The 14,595-nt window shown below is 47.1% G+C and overlaps 1 protein-coding gene across 1 annotated transcript in view; it reads left to right on the top strand.

Moving 5' to 3' along the window:
* The window catches only part of HSD17B12 (hydroxysteroid 17-beta dehydrogenase 12), an 83,703-nt gene that overhangs the window by 914 nt on the left and 68,194 nt on the right, over positions 1 to 14,595 (top strand).

Raw genomic sequence — 14,595 nt, 5'->3', positions numbered from 1 at the left:
CCGGCCGCGCGCCTCATCGCTGACGTCAGGCCCGCCCCGGCCCCGCCGCCCCCGGAGGAGCGGCCGCTCCCCGCAGCGGGAGCCGGGGGCCGCGCGGGCTCTGCCCGGCACCGGGAACCCCGCGGGCGAACGGCGGCAGCCGCGGGTGCCCCGGGAGAAGAGCTTTGCTGAAGGGCGAGGGAAGAGCCTTGTGAGAGCGGCGGGAGAACAGCGGAGCGGCGGAAACTTGTGCCGACTGTCTGCTCCTGCAGCTCGGCCCCTCCTCGGTCCCGGGCCGCGCTCGGGAAGGGGCTGAAGCACGAGTGGCCCTCCCTGTGGAGGGGGTGACAGTAGCGGTGGCCGGGAGGGGGTGGCGGCAGCATTTAGCTGGCATCCCCGAAGTACAGGAGCGCTGTGGAAGTACAGCAGAGGCTATTATCAGGGTAATTTTAGTGCTACGCTGCTCTAACTTTTCCCAGTACTTCGATTCCTGGTCATAGGAAAGACACGCTGGGGAAAGATCGTTTCTTCCATCTGAGTCTGCTGCTGCCACTCTGGCCTATAAGTAATGATGAGATTATAGAAAGGGCTTCTCTGCTGGAGTAACAGATCAGGCCAAGGGAATTTTCAAATCTATTCGTGGAAAAGTTGTTGGAAAGGGCAAGCCCTGTGCCTAATTGGGAATTGGTAAGGTGGGCCACAAAAATAATTGTAGCGTGTAAGAGTGAGCTTAAGATGAGATGACAGTTTAAAAGGCTGCAAAAGGTACTTCCTTTCCTCAAGGGGAGTAGGAGGACATAAAGTGCTCAGCTGCTGCAGCTGCTTCCAGGTGTCAGACCTGTAGGCAGAGCAGCCCTGCAACAAGCAGGCTGATTGCTGGGCTTGTAACTGTGCTCCCCCATGGCCTCTGCTGTGGCCAGCACAGAACTTGTATGTGAGCGCATGCCTGGGTAGTTGAATGTCTGCTCTTGTAAGGCACCAGTAAAGCAGCGCTGCTACTCAGCGTACATAATGCCAGAGCATGTCATGAGTCCTGTGTGCACAGGCTTGAAGTGCAGCAGCCGTGCCTCGGATAAGTAACAGCTTTACATACAAATAACTAAGGCCCAGGTTTTCCTTTCAGTGTGAGAAATGTTAAAGACATGGCTGGCACAGGACATCCTTCTTTGACTTTCTCCTATGATTCTGAATATATTACTGCATTATCAGTTGCCTGCTGACTTGTGGTGCATCACAGAAGTCTTGGTGGCCACTTGAGCTTGTTTTGCATTGTTTCAAACGTGAAAGTTTGCAGTGCTTGAGCCAAATGCCAGCTTATCAACTGGAATCACAAACTGTAAACAGCAGATCTTCCCACAGTCACATCCTCAGACATCCAGAGAACTGCAGTGCAAATGTCCTCTGTCACTGTTTTGTACAAGTGCAGGCAGCAGTGGGCCACTGTATGTGGCCAATGGCTGCTCACAGAAACTGTTCTTTCTCTGCCAAGATTGTGATATTCAAGGCAGGGAGGAAGAGGAGCACTGGCAGCACAGCTAAATTCTGTGTTTATTGCTCTGCTCTAAAGTGGGAACATTGCTGCAGTATCAAGAATGGAGAAATATTCTCTGTTATGGAAGATGATGCCTGCTGTCACTGTAGGAAGACATGTGGCCATCATGAGTTAGCTGTTGTGTGTCCTCTGTGTGCAGCTGGTGCAGGTGAGATGCTGCTTTATTGGGACAGCTGCTGTAGTCTCCAGTTGACATGAAGAGATGTTGTCTTAGTCTGAAAGAGCACTGGGGTGGTTTGCCCTGAAGTATGTTGTGGCTGGTCAGACTCTGTTTTCTCTCATGGAAAGGAAGATGGAGGCACAGCTGCAGATATGTTGGGTCACCTTGATTAGCAAATTACTAAGTCATACTGTAGGAAGAAGTGCATTTCCCTTTTTTTCTGATATTTTAAAAAACAGTGGTTTTGATGCTAATTGGCTGCTGTAGTTACTGTGTTAATGTATTCTTTCTAGTGCAGAACTAGAGAGCAACTTTATAAAAACCTTAAAACACAAGTCCTTTTGGAAGGACTTCTTACTGCCCTTTAACTCTTCTGCACGTTTGAAACTGGGTTGAAATTTTTTTCCTTGGTTTCTTTAGAGTTTTTTTTTAATGCATATATGCAATTGCTTCTGTCTGTGCTTGGTCTAACTTACTGGTATTTAAAAAGAGGGGATGTGAGGAGGAGGAACCACTATGTGAACTGGTAAGGTACTCGGGGAAAACTAGGTTTGTACTACTTGAAATAGCATATCTTTTGACAAAAAGTTAGTTTTTCTACAGTCATGTGTGAAGGTCTGTATGCAGCTTTTCTGGTTTTCTCTCCATATAACTTGCATCTGGCTTGGTTTTTGGTTACTGTACAGTGAAGTACAATATGGAAGTTGGATGGATGTCTCAATGTGAGATTTCTGGGTGCTTCTTGAGAGACTATACAGTGAAAACTCCTGGGTTGAATGTTCTATCTTTAATGTGCTTCACAAGTTTGTAAAAGAAGATAAGAATAACAGTTCCTGTGATTGAAAAACAATATAGCTAAATAAACCACAGACTCAACAGGACCAGAGTGCCAAGGAGTCATTCTGAATTCACCCAGAATACAGCAAAGATGTGGCTGTTCCCCTGCCTTCCTCTAGGCAGACAGATCTGTTGGTAGTGTTGATTGTTGTGATCCACAGTGGTATTTCCTTAGGTTGGATGAGAGTCCTATTCTTCTCCCATTGATGGTAGTGGCAGACAGCCACCTTGCTTCTCTGCCATTCAAAATTGGGTGTATTCTGGGCTACAGAGTGTCTGGAGCAGGGAACTGTCTGCTGCTGTTATAGCTCCCATTTGGAGAGTTGCCGTGTCTCCTATTTTAGGAAGCCGCCTCTTTTGCTGGAGAATATGAAATCATTCTTCTCCTTCCCTTCAGTAACTTGGCAAAACGAATTCAAAATCCTATGGTGATTTATGCTGGGAGGGACCTCAGGAGGCTTGTAATCCAACCTCTTGTTTGGAGCAGGGTCAGCTGGGTAATCACACCAATTCACTGTATGCAGATAATCAACTTCAAAACACACTGTCAGTGTAAGTTGGATTGATCTGGTACTTTAAAGCATCTAATGTCTTGGTTGTGTGGGTATTTCAAGTTTTTGTTTCTTTTTCTCCTGCCTTAACACTGCAAATATTTTGATGATAAATGTGGGATTTTTCCCCCCAATTTTCTGTAGCTGAAGCAAAATGTTAACAGGAAACAAAGTTGTTTTGATTATGTGATTTGGCGTATGACACTTGAAGAAGAGTCCTGCTTTCTTTCAAGCCTCACAGTGTCTTAGAAAAACATCCACTTACTCTCCTCTATCTTCAGTGCCTTTGATAGAGTCATGGTTCAATAATTGTACATTTAGTGGTTACAAGATATCTGCTAGTGGTGATGCTTTCTCATGTGGTGAATACAGCTGTACAGTTGTATTTGGGCCAACAAAGGTTTGTGAAGATGAGCTTGCCTTAATTAAGCTTCTTGGAGTTTATTCACTAACATGCAAAATTAACTAAATGTGGACAATTTGCTCCAAGTTTCTTACAAAGAATTTGTGAGAGGTCATTAATCAGGATGGTGCTCTCAACTGCCTCTAACTTTCTGTAATTTGATTTTAGACAAAACCCCCTTATTCAGTCTTAAACCATTCTTTCCCTGTGTAAATATTTACCAAAAACTTTGAGCAGCAGCAAAGCTGGGTGACCTTCTCTGCCTTCTTGTTGGCTTCTATTACTTAATAAGGGCTATGCACAGTCCGGCATCTAAAAATAGCAACTCATGCATCAGGGCCACTGAGGGAAGCATGAAAAATGTATGTAACTGGGTACATGAGCAGTGGAGTAGATTCTTCTTTATGTCTGTATAGTCAGGTCTTTTAAAAACTAAGAATATGGCAGCAGTTGTCAAACTCCTGTTGACTAGTAAGTTGAGATAATAACAAGCTCTATATATCAGACCTTATCAATAATGTTATTAAGTTAATAAGATGCAATGCTTGTGTCAAGAGGAAGAAGTCTAAGAAGCTGGATTTTGTGCTTTTAAATGGTTTGAGTTAGATTCTATCTGTAAGATTATGCTTTCTGCAGTTCCTAGAAAGGTTGTCTCATGAAATAGACCCTGATCCTTATCAAGTTCTCGGGGTATCCTTAATGAAAGAAGTCAGATAGTAAAATATTTTAGTTACAGTTTAAGAACTCCATACAGAGGACGTTCACTGCTGATCAGCTGTTAACTTATTGATGACTTTGAGCAACTCTCACAGTCAGTGTCGTTTTTCAAACTCCTTAGCATCAAGTGAAATAGTTGTTACCTTAAAGCTTCTTAGTTTTCTGCAATCAAGTTTCAGTCCCAGGTGCACAAACAAGTGCAGTCTTGCTTTGCATGTGTTTCACAATGTGCAGTGATAAATAGTTGACGGGCCATGTCACAAGTCGCTGTTGCAGATTTCAACAGCCACCCTGGAGCTATGTGTGATGAGGGTGTAGTTAGTAGGGAGGTGGAGCAGAGGGGAGTTTCAACCTCTCTGAGCCTTGCTCTCCCTACAGGATCCAAGGGAAGAGGCTCTGCCCAACTCCCATTTTCCCTGCGCAGGAGTGCTTGGTTGGTGTGTGCAGAACTTTGGGGGGGAGCTTTTGGTTATCTTTAGTTCTTCAGCTGAATCACTTATTCAGGGATTTATCATCTTCAGCATTTCAGGTCCATGGTGAAGGTTTTTCTGGCCTTGTTCTCAATTCTGGACGCTACCCTTGTATGAAATGAAGCATGGTACTTGTTAACCTGAAAAGTAATGTTAAGAACGTGTGAAAATATGCCAGCTTGCTTGTAAACTAACTTGTGATCATGACAGCTCAAGTGAAATGTGCAGACTGAACTCGGAGCATGTTTTGGTTTTTGTATGGCTATTTGCAAGCTGCTTCTGAAGGGTTACCACGCTGAAGAGTAGCTCAGAGAACAGTCTGATGCAAGTGTCCTAATCCTGTCTGTACTTCTCAGGAGTACTGTGCTCCAATGTGTATGGCTTTTTCTTTTCCTAGTTGCCATGGAATGTTTCTAAGTATCCATCCTAAATTTTCTCTTGTAAAATTTTAGTTGTCTGCCTTCAATCATCAGTCCTACTCATAGCTTGTAATTAAGAAGACTTCTGTCAGTGTATCCCTTCAGCCTGTGCTTTGTTGGACTGAGCAAACTTCCAGAACAGTCCAGGAGAAGTGGGATCTCTGACCCTGCTTCTCTAGACTCAGCAGCTCATGCTGTTTGAGGGGGCTGTAAATCCTTCAGAGACCTTGCAACTCTTGGTGAGTCAGGGAGGCTCTCTAGTAATTTTTACATGGGCTACTGCTATTAACTTACCCTAATTCCTAGACAGTATAAAGTAATGAACCATACTCTGCTGTTTTCTACAATTTTTCTCTTTCTGGTGCTTGCTTACTTCTTTCAGGTGTCTTCATTTGCATGTGATGTTGCTGACTGTTCAAAACCTCCACCTAGTAGGATTGCTCAACACTTACTGCACTATGTGCTCCTTTTTGCACTCTCTGGTCAGAAGAGTAGAGGGAGAGCAACTGCACAGAGCTCAGATGTCCAGAGTCCCAGTTCTGCTGTGTCCTGGCTGATGGACTTCAGCCCTTCCCTTCTGGCTCATGCCGGCACACTAAATGTGGCATGAGTGGGGATCACCAGCCTCACATCAACCAAGCTCATAATCTACAGCTCTGCAGTTCAATTCAGAATATGAACAGACTTTGCCATGTTTATCTGCAGGAGCAGAGAGATGTATGTGGAGGAGGGTTAAATGCTTTAGTATGGTTTTTCCACCTGCAAAAAAACAAAAAAAAACCAGCTAATGGTGAGGGGAGGACAGACGTTTGCATTAAGGTGAAAACAATATCCATCTCTGATAAACAGCCTGAGAGGGAAATGCTTGACAATTTATTAGCCTGGAGATGAATAACTGTGTTATTTTAAGCTAGCTCATTCTCCCAGTCTTCTGTGTGTTTTAAAGTAGGAATACTTGTAATGGAAACTGGTTACTTAAAACTAGAGAACTTACACAAGGATGTAATCTAGAGTAATATCATGTTCCAGTTTCTGTGGTTTGCTCTTCTGGCCAGTGTGCTTCCCTCACTTGGGAAGATTACCTGTGATGTGCCTAGGTGACAGCAAGGAAAGGCATTGTATAGAAGTGGGGAGCACACAAGTGTGGTATTCACATTCTCTGAACAGAGACATAATTCTCTCTCCCAGGATTTTTCCTGGGGAAGGCAGTGAGAAGCTCAGAGGGAGAAAACAATTTGTATCTCTACTTGCTGCTCCTGTTGTTTGGTACATGTGGAATGTGTTATGGAGATTGTTTACCAAGAGTGATTTGTTAATTGGACTCCGGTGATGGTTGTTTGGATTGACTGGCCAATTAGGTGAAAGCTGTGTCGTGACTGTCTGGAGACAGTCACGGGGTTTTTCTTTAGTGTCTGTGTAGTATAGATATAATATAGTATTAGTGTAATATAACATAGCTTAATAAAGCAATTGTTGAGCCTTCTGACATTATTAAGTCAGAGCACATTATTCCCTATGTTGGGGTCACCCTGAGTCAACACAGAAGTGTCTTCAGCAAGGAAGTCCCAGCTGGAATTGTGCTGGTGTTAGTGCCAGTTGGGTAAATGCCATCCTGTATAAGGAACAGGTAAGCTGGCAGGAGGCCCTGAGGGCCCAAGAGCAGAGCTGAGAGTGTCCTTTGGGAAAACTGCAGTAGTTCTCCACCTGGGAATTGTTTTTTGGTAGGTGGGTGAAATACATAGTTCTTGGTCTTGTGAATATATTAATTCCTAATCTATGGGGTGAGGCTGGCCATCTCTGCTATGGAAGGGATAACAGTAAGAAAGTATCTTTCCTGATTATTCTAAGAGGAATGCCAAATGCGATTCTTTAGGCCTGTACATGAAAAAAAATGCAGGATAAACTCTGTAACTAGTAGGTAAAACACCCATGTGTTGGTCTTGCATGATTTCATCACTTACTTAAGTTGCTGCTGATTGCTTCAGATGACTTCTGGTGCTTACTTACTGATAAGTTTTGGAAACTATGGATTCTTAGAGAAAAGCAGAAGATTTTTTCAGATTTAGTACATTAATATCTGAAAATGCTAGAATTAGGGCAATTCAAATTCCTTCCCCTGTAGTACATTTAATTGCACAAAAGAAGTCTACCTTAAATCTGCTATTTTTTGACTCCTGATTTAACCTTAAAATAATATATTGTTTTTCAAATCTGTGAAAGTTCTGAGTTTCCTGGAATTAATGTCTAGAGCAGTGCACCATCACCCACTGGGTGAGTCATTAGCAGTGCTGAAATCCTGTTCCACAGTATAAGCATCTCCAGCTAATATGGGAAGAAAGCTGTATGCAGAATTTCCTACTGAGCTTCTAATTCACTCCATTGCCCTCAGCAGCAGATGGTGACACCTAAAAGCCTGAGGTTTCGTTGTAGGTTTTGAAAGAAACCTTTTGTTTAGCTGTTCTTAAAACTAGAGTTGAGATGTCCAGAAGCTGAGCCTCAGGGAAAATAGTGCCTGTTCCATTGTTTCTTCTACTTCTTTTCCCATTTTTCTTACCCTCCCTGCTTCTTTCTCTCCTGAGGGTTCTCTCATGTTTCTCTCATGATTCTGTTGCTTGTCAGTTGTGGGAGACATCTGGGTGGCTCAGCTTCAGGCATGGTGTGTGTATATGCAGAACTTACTGTCTGGTTGACTGTACAGATTTGGTTTTGGTTGCATGTTTGGTTTTTTCTGTTTTTTACACCCACCTTCTATTTTGTCCTCTTAAGCAATTGTGAGACACATGTTCCAGAGGGGTGTATTCCATCAGTCATGCCAGAGGGACAGCTGTGTTGTCACTTCTTGAGGAGCTCTGTACTTATTAGACAAAGAAGAGCTGACTTGAGCTCAGCTCTAGGGCTGTTAATCACAGCAATTTTTGCACAGGATTTTCATGTATGTTGGAAGACTACCACAGAAACACAAAGGGAGAGAAGCTGTAGTGAGAGGAGGAGAATGGGAGGTGGTAAGCTCAGTGGGACAAAGGTTTTAGTTGCTGATGGGAGGAAACTGTTGTGCAGAGACTAAAGAGTCTGGTCTCCTTACAAGGTGTCTGGTCCCTGCCTCTAGATGGAGAGGTTTGCAGATATGTGTGAAGATACATATTGATATGGAAAGCAGAAGACAGAGAACTATTTCTGTTCTGCTGCTACCCAACCAACACTTGCTTATGCTTGCATGCTGCTTTTCCCTACACTCTACTTCATCACTGGATCCTTATTCCAACAAGTCCTGCTTTCACATTCCTCATCTGTGACTGGCTGATCTGTTTCTCCAAAGTTCTTCCATTGTTCTGAGGTCTCTGGAAGACCGGTTTCCCACAGGTTTCTGCCCCTTTGCTCCCTTCCCCAGGATTCTTATCCTGCCAGCAAAGGTGCTTAGTCTATAAACTTGTTATTCTCTATTGTTTTGCATAAATATTTTTTTCTTGAAAGAGGTCTATATGCCCAGTATTCCTGCTGTCTCAGTCCCATCTGCCAGAAAACTCTCCATCCCCAGAGTGTGGATTCAGTATGGCTCATGAGTCAGCCCTAGAACAAGAGAGAGAAGCATCAAGGATAGGGCAGTAAAGGATCGCTGCACTGCTGGAAGAAGCTGCTACCATGTCTGTAGCTGAACAAGGGATTAAAGTTAGGACATCTTGCAGTTTGTCCCTGCCCTCAGTTGTCCTGCGTGTCCAGCCCAGTGTTTGCATGGTGGGGCAGAAAGGGATGTGTACTCCTGTCAACTCACAGGTGTGCTTAAAGGCAAGTTACCTGTCCTGATACAAACTCCTGAACTCAGTCTCTTCATCCTGGTAGACCCAGATCTATGGCAAAACTTTTGGGGCTCCTCAACTTTGTGTTTGTTCCTAGATTTTGATCTAAAACCCTCCATTTGGTGGACTGGTTCTTCACCGTGGGTGTTCACTCTAACCTCCAGAGCCTTGCTCATTTTCCTTTGCACTGGAATCGGTTTACTGACACTCTCACATGGTGTCAGCTTATAAATGAGATGCCTTTGCTCACAAGAGTGTGTCTTTTACATCATGGCTTTCTGATGTAAAAGTTTGGTGTGGCGAGAGAAAGTGGATGGAGAGCTCTTACCTTGCTTTTTTCTGCCTTATGCTGGCACTGAGTTGGTCTGTTTGTGTGGTGATCTGGTTAAGGAGTGTGCCCTGCCGAAAATAAGTCCCTTGGGGCTATTTATGCTCCATAGTCTGCTTGGTCATATGAATTCCAGCGTTGGTGGAACAAAAGGGAAACGTGGTAGTATTATGGAACTGTGTGTTGAAGATACAGTTGAGCCCAGTGGTCAGTTTGAGTTGCTGTGAGACCAGGCTGCTGCCAAAAGAATTGCAGCTGCTCTGATCGCTGGCTGGGAGCTCTCGCCGGTTCCCTCACGTTCCCTCAGTTGATGTGTGGTGGTGCTGCTGGTGAGGTCTGCTTGTGTGGCTGGCCTCTAACTCTGCAAGCAAGACCAGCTGCAGTCAGTTTCTTGAGCTGCCTGAAAAGCAGTTGGCAATCAGATGCTGAGGAAGCAGGTGGGCATGGATTGCTGGGTGATGCCCTGCAGCTGAGCTGGCTGAAACTGAGCCTAAAACTGCAGGAGCCTGGTGTTAGTTCTGTTGCTTGGTCTTGATGGGCTGTTCTGAAGTTTTGTTTTGCTTGGTTCTTTGTGGATCAAGATGGGTGGCACGTGCCTCTTGTATGTTTGAGAGGACTGTTTATGAGTTGCAGAGTATGATTTTGGAAGTCCCTGCTAACAGGTTTTAACTGGCTTCCTTACTTTTCAAAGACTAGGATAATGGTGGTGTATTGCTTTGATAGCTAGGGTTATTAATTTTAAGAATGAAACCTCTTTGTCATTCCTTCTACAATAGTTCATAGTATTGTTCTTCCGGTGACCCTGTCCTTGGGGATAGACTGGTTGTGCTTGGCTGTGTTTCAAACTCTTCCTCTGGTAACCAAATTCTTGATGCTTTAGAGTGTTTGAAAATGGTGGGGTGGGAATCTGTTAATCTGAAAGTCTTTGTAAGCCAAGAAATTTTAGTAAAATGAAAGAGGTGGATTTTCAATTTACCAGCTAGGCAGAATTTTGGTAGCATCTCATCCCAGCTGTTGCTGGTTGTGGTTAAAGCAAAGTGTAGAATTTCTGATGTAAAACATTGCCTTGGCAACATATGAAAATAATGCATTTGTTCAGAAAAATGTGTGATGTTCCCGCATAGACTAGCATGTTTCAATCACCGTTAGTAAGCTTTGGATTGAAACTGTGTTTCTTGTGCACTAACCTAGAATTGGTCTCCTCAAACTGACTTTCAGCTCAAATTCTTTACCAAGTGAGGAAGCAGATTTGAGTAACAATATGTCCTTTTTTTTAAATAAATGCATATTGTTTTAAAGTAGCCTTTACTGTAGAAGTTGGTTTATATTTTCATTTTAAAGCTTTACTTTGGGGGGAAGTAGTACTATGGGATGCATGTAAATAAGGGATGCTGATTAAAGCTTTTAATGCCCAGTATGGTACTATATGCACATATTCTTACTGGCTGTGGATTTTCTGCAGCCTGAAGTTTGCATTTATTCCTAAATCTTGGAGCAGTGATCCTGTTCTTAAAAAGTTTTTTTCCACCCCCCTCTCCTTGTCTTCCTTAAGGTGTCTTAGTTCCTTTGTTGCAAGCTGCTTTCTCTAGTCACAGTGGCCGTTTTCAGCAGGAATGATGCACCTAAATTCACTGCTGTGACAGTTTGCATGTGCAGTGGGCTGCTCAGCCTCTAACCAGGCTATGCTGTGCCCTAGCTGGCCTCTGTTTGTCCTGTGCATGTGTCCTGCTGCTTGTGGGACAGCAGTGTTTGGCAGTGGCTGTCAGAGTGGTAAGAAAGGTTTATGGACCTGAAGGAGAGCATCAGAAATGCTGGAACAGGTTCCTTGGGGGGGGGAGCTTTGTTCAATTTTGAGGGGTCTTTTAAAAGAGAGAGAAGGACCTGTGGATAATAAAGCTTTTTTGTCAGTCTGGTTCTGATCGGTGGACTAAAGGTGCAAAGATCAGTCTATGTAGATGTGGTAAGAGCAACTTCCATTGCTCTTTCTGGTGTCTGACTTGTAAAGGAGGGTATTCTCTTGGACCAGAGAGAGAAGTTCAATTGCTGGCCCCCAGTCCCACTCACAGAGGAGCTGGGGAAGCATTAGTGAAAACCTTTCTGCTGTGGAACCTATAAAGTTGTCTAAATCAGAGTCCTTGAGAAGTTGGGATAAGAGGGCTGCAAGAATGGGATGTCAAAAAAGGAAGGAAAGCAGCAAGTAGAGGAGAAATGGGGCAAAAGGTGTCTAAAGTCAAACAGGGAGCCAGAGGGGTACAACCTATTGAGCATGCTGCTTTCCATCCAGAGCATCCTGGCAATTGGTGGAGGCTGTTCTCCCTTTATAGCATTGCATCTGTGGACAGGGGATGTTGCTGAAAATTCCTCTGAGCTACCTTTTTTTCCAAGCCATGGCTGCTGGTTTCCTGCTTGGGACAGGCTGAAGAGTCCTGTCACTGCTTGCTTGAGCGGGCTCCGTAAATGAAAAGGGCATTGGGGAGATTGCAGTGAAGACTTTGGGACGAGGTTGTGGAGGACCTTGACAGAGGAGTGCTGCATTTTTGGTTTAACTCTCTGTAGAAGTCTCCACTTTGTCAGGGACAAGGTGCATGTTAAAGACAAGGTGAATAGTGCTGTGCTTGTGCCAGTGCTCCCTGATGGAGCCGGGGCTCAGTAGGACCTGAAATCCTTGCTGTGTGTGGGCTGGCCCGGAGGTCCTTCCCTCTGCCAGGCGTGTGTGCCCTGATGCCCGGTGTTCCGGGCAGGAGCACGCAGGGCTGCTGGCCACGAGCTAAGGGCGAGTTCTCTGCTGCGGGTGGATCCTGTGTGAAGGCCGGCTGCGGAGACCCGTGGGGCAGGTGGCAGCGAGGGATGCGGGGAATGCCCTGGGCTGGGCCTCAGCTCAGCGTAGCCCGGGCTGGGCGCGCTGGTGGCTCCGCGCTGGTCATGTTGGAAGCCAGGCGCTCGGGCAGTGCCGGCTGCTGGCCGGGAGCGAGGATCCAGCATTCCTAGATCGTGCATGCTTAGTACCGGGCTGATCGCATCCTGCGCCGTGAGGCGGGCGTGCTGGGATCAGTGTCCGGGAATAGGACGTGCTCCTGGCACGCCGGGCCGGGCCTCACCCGTGGGCGCGGAGCAGCGGCTGCAGGGCGCCGGCGCCCCCGGGCCGTCCGTCCGTCCGTCTGTCCGCCCCCGCCCGCCCGCCGCGGCGCAGCAGCGCCCTCTGCCGGCCCGCACGGCGTGCCGAAGTGCGGGCGCTTCGGGGCCGCCCCGCCACCCTCCCGGCGGGACCGGCCCCGCTGCCTGCGGTGGGCGGCGGGGGAAGCCCGCCCCGCTCCCGGGGGATCCGCTGCCCGCGGGGGAAGGTCGGCCCCGACAAGGGTTAATGCCGCCTCACCTCAGCCGCCCCGACCGCGGCGGGAGGGGGCGGAGGAGGAGGGGGAGCGGTGCCGTCACTGCGGCGGCTCCCGCGCCGTTACCTAACCGGTGACATAACGCGCTCCCTCCGCTCCGCTTAAGAAGCGCCTGGGGCCATCACGGGGGCCGGCTGGCAGAGCCTGCGGGGCCGCGGTGGGGCCAGCCAGTGTAAGCCCTACCGGGAGCGCACGGCTTTCTCCGCCCGCATTGCCACTCCTCCCGGGGCGCCCTGGCTTCCCGCCCCGAGGGGCAGCGGGCTGCCCCGTCCGAGAGCCGGGCGGCGGCGGGGGAGCGCTCCCCGTGTTCTCCCGAAGTTTCCCGGGCGGGCAGGGGATCGGCGGAGCTGCCGTTCACCGCCGCTCCGTGGGAGCCGCTATCCCGGGGCCGGGGACGCGCGGCCGCCTCGCGTGACAGGGATCCTGCCAGGGACACTGGCTAGTCCACGTGCGGCTGGGGGGCCGGGGCAGCCTGCGCCAGCCCATGCAGTGCCCGCGGGCGCTTCCTCTGCCTCCCTGCTCTGCCAGGGAGAAGAAAAGTGCACAGAATCAATCGTAGCTGAAACATTTAAGGAGGCTCGATGGGAGCCTCATTTCCATGGGAAAATCTGGGGAGTTTTCCACCGGGGGAAATACTGCAAGTTTTCAAGGGCTTGGAGTGAAATTTAGAAGGCATCGGTGGGCGTTTCTTTATTTAGAAACGGGAAAGCAAAGGCAGTGTTGCCCGAGTTCTTCCTTAAATCTTTAAGGCAAACGCCTATTGCAAAACAGTGCCGATACAAATAAAACAGTCAAGGATTTCTAAAGCGCTTTAACGTAAGAGTCTCCTTAATGCTTTATGGTAATTTATCGAGGGCATTTCTCATGAGACAACTGTTGCCTTCTAAGTTGATTAACTTGGGCGTGTTAATATTATTCATCTCCTTCCCTCCTCCTCTGCCTCCTCCCCCCCCCCCCCCCCCTTCCCTCCCCCCCCCCCCCCCCGGCGGATGGATAGAAATACTTAATTAAAGCGAACGTAATTAAGAGCGTGGGACGGAAGGGACCTCTGTGGAGCAGTAATTACCAAATATGCTCATTTTAGCTCAAACTGTGTGTGTATATATATATATATATATAGATCAAAAAATAGAGCGGTGTTCAGATTCGCTGGGTTTCCAGCTCCGCACAGTCGCCTTTCAGTGCTGCGCGACCCCCTTTTTATGAATGGTGGGGCTGGGCTCGATTGAGCAGCCGGCTGCGCTCGCCGCCGCCGCGCCGGCTGCGGGCAGAGGGCGCTGCCGGGAGCGCTCGGTGCGGACCGGGCGCGTCCTGCTCGGCGAGGTGCGGCTCGGGCCGGGCTCCGCGGCGGCTCCGCGGCTGCGGGGCACGAAAGCGACGTGAATGGGTCGCTTCCAGTTCAAACACAGCTGCCCTTCTGTGTCCTCTTCCAGTGCAAAGGCTAGAATGCCGAACGTGGGCTTGAGAAACAACATACTGCGGAGTACTTCACAATTGGTGTAGGCAGGGTATCTTTGGAAGATAAGTTTAATGGCTTTTCAACAACCTTAATTTCTGGGGGTTGTTGTTGTTGTATGAACCATCTATTTGAGTAGATTGTTTCTCATCATAATTAGGTAATTTTCAAAGATAGTAGAAATTTAAATTCTTCTGGTGTTACTTCTCTACATTTGTAAGGCTTACCTTTATAGGATCTTGATAGAATAAAGCATAAAGGCTTGTCAGCTATGGCATCTTTTATCTGTGCTCGTCTTTGCATCTTTTTAACAAAACAGTATCTACTAAATATAATCCCAAAGCCATCTTTGCCTCTAACAAGCCATGAGAAACTTATTTGCAGTACATCTGAGAGGGCTCCACTTTTTAACAGAAATAAAGGTGTTATTTCGAGTTAGGGATTATAACAGATTTAGAGTCATTCCTAGCATAGCACAAATATGCTTACGGGCTTCTTGTGGATCTTGGTGTATGTGCAGTTGTGCTTGAATCTGCAGAA

This window comes from Pyrgilauda ruficollis, unplaced genomic scaffold (genome assembly GCF_017590135.1).
Source record: "Pyrgilauda ruficollis isolate IOZ18807 unplaced genomic scaffold, ASM1759013v1 scaffold14, whole genome shotgun sequence".
NCBI classification, from domain to species: domain Eukaryota; kingdom Metazoa; phylum Chordata; class Aves; order Passeriformes; family Passeridae; genus Pyrgilauda; species Pyrgilauda ruficollis.
Note: the sequence above shows the minus strand (reverse complement) of the source record. Positions and strands in the feature narration are given on the sequence as shown.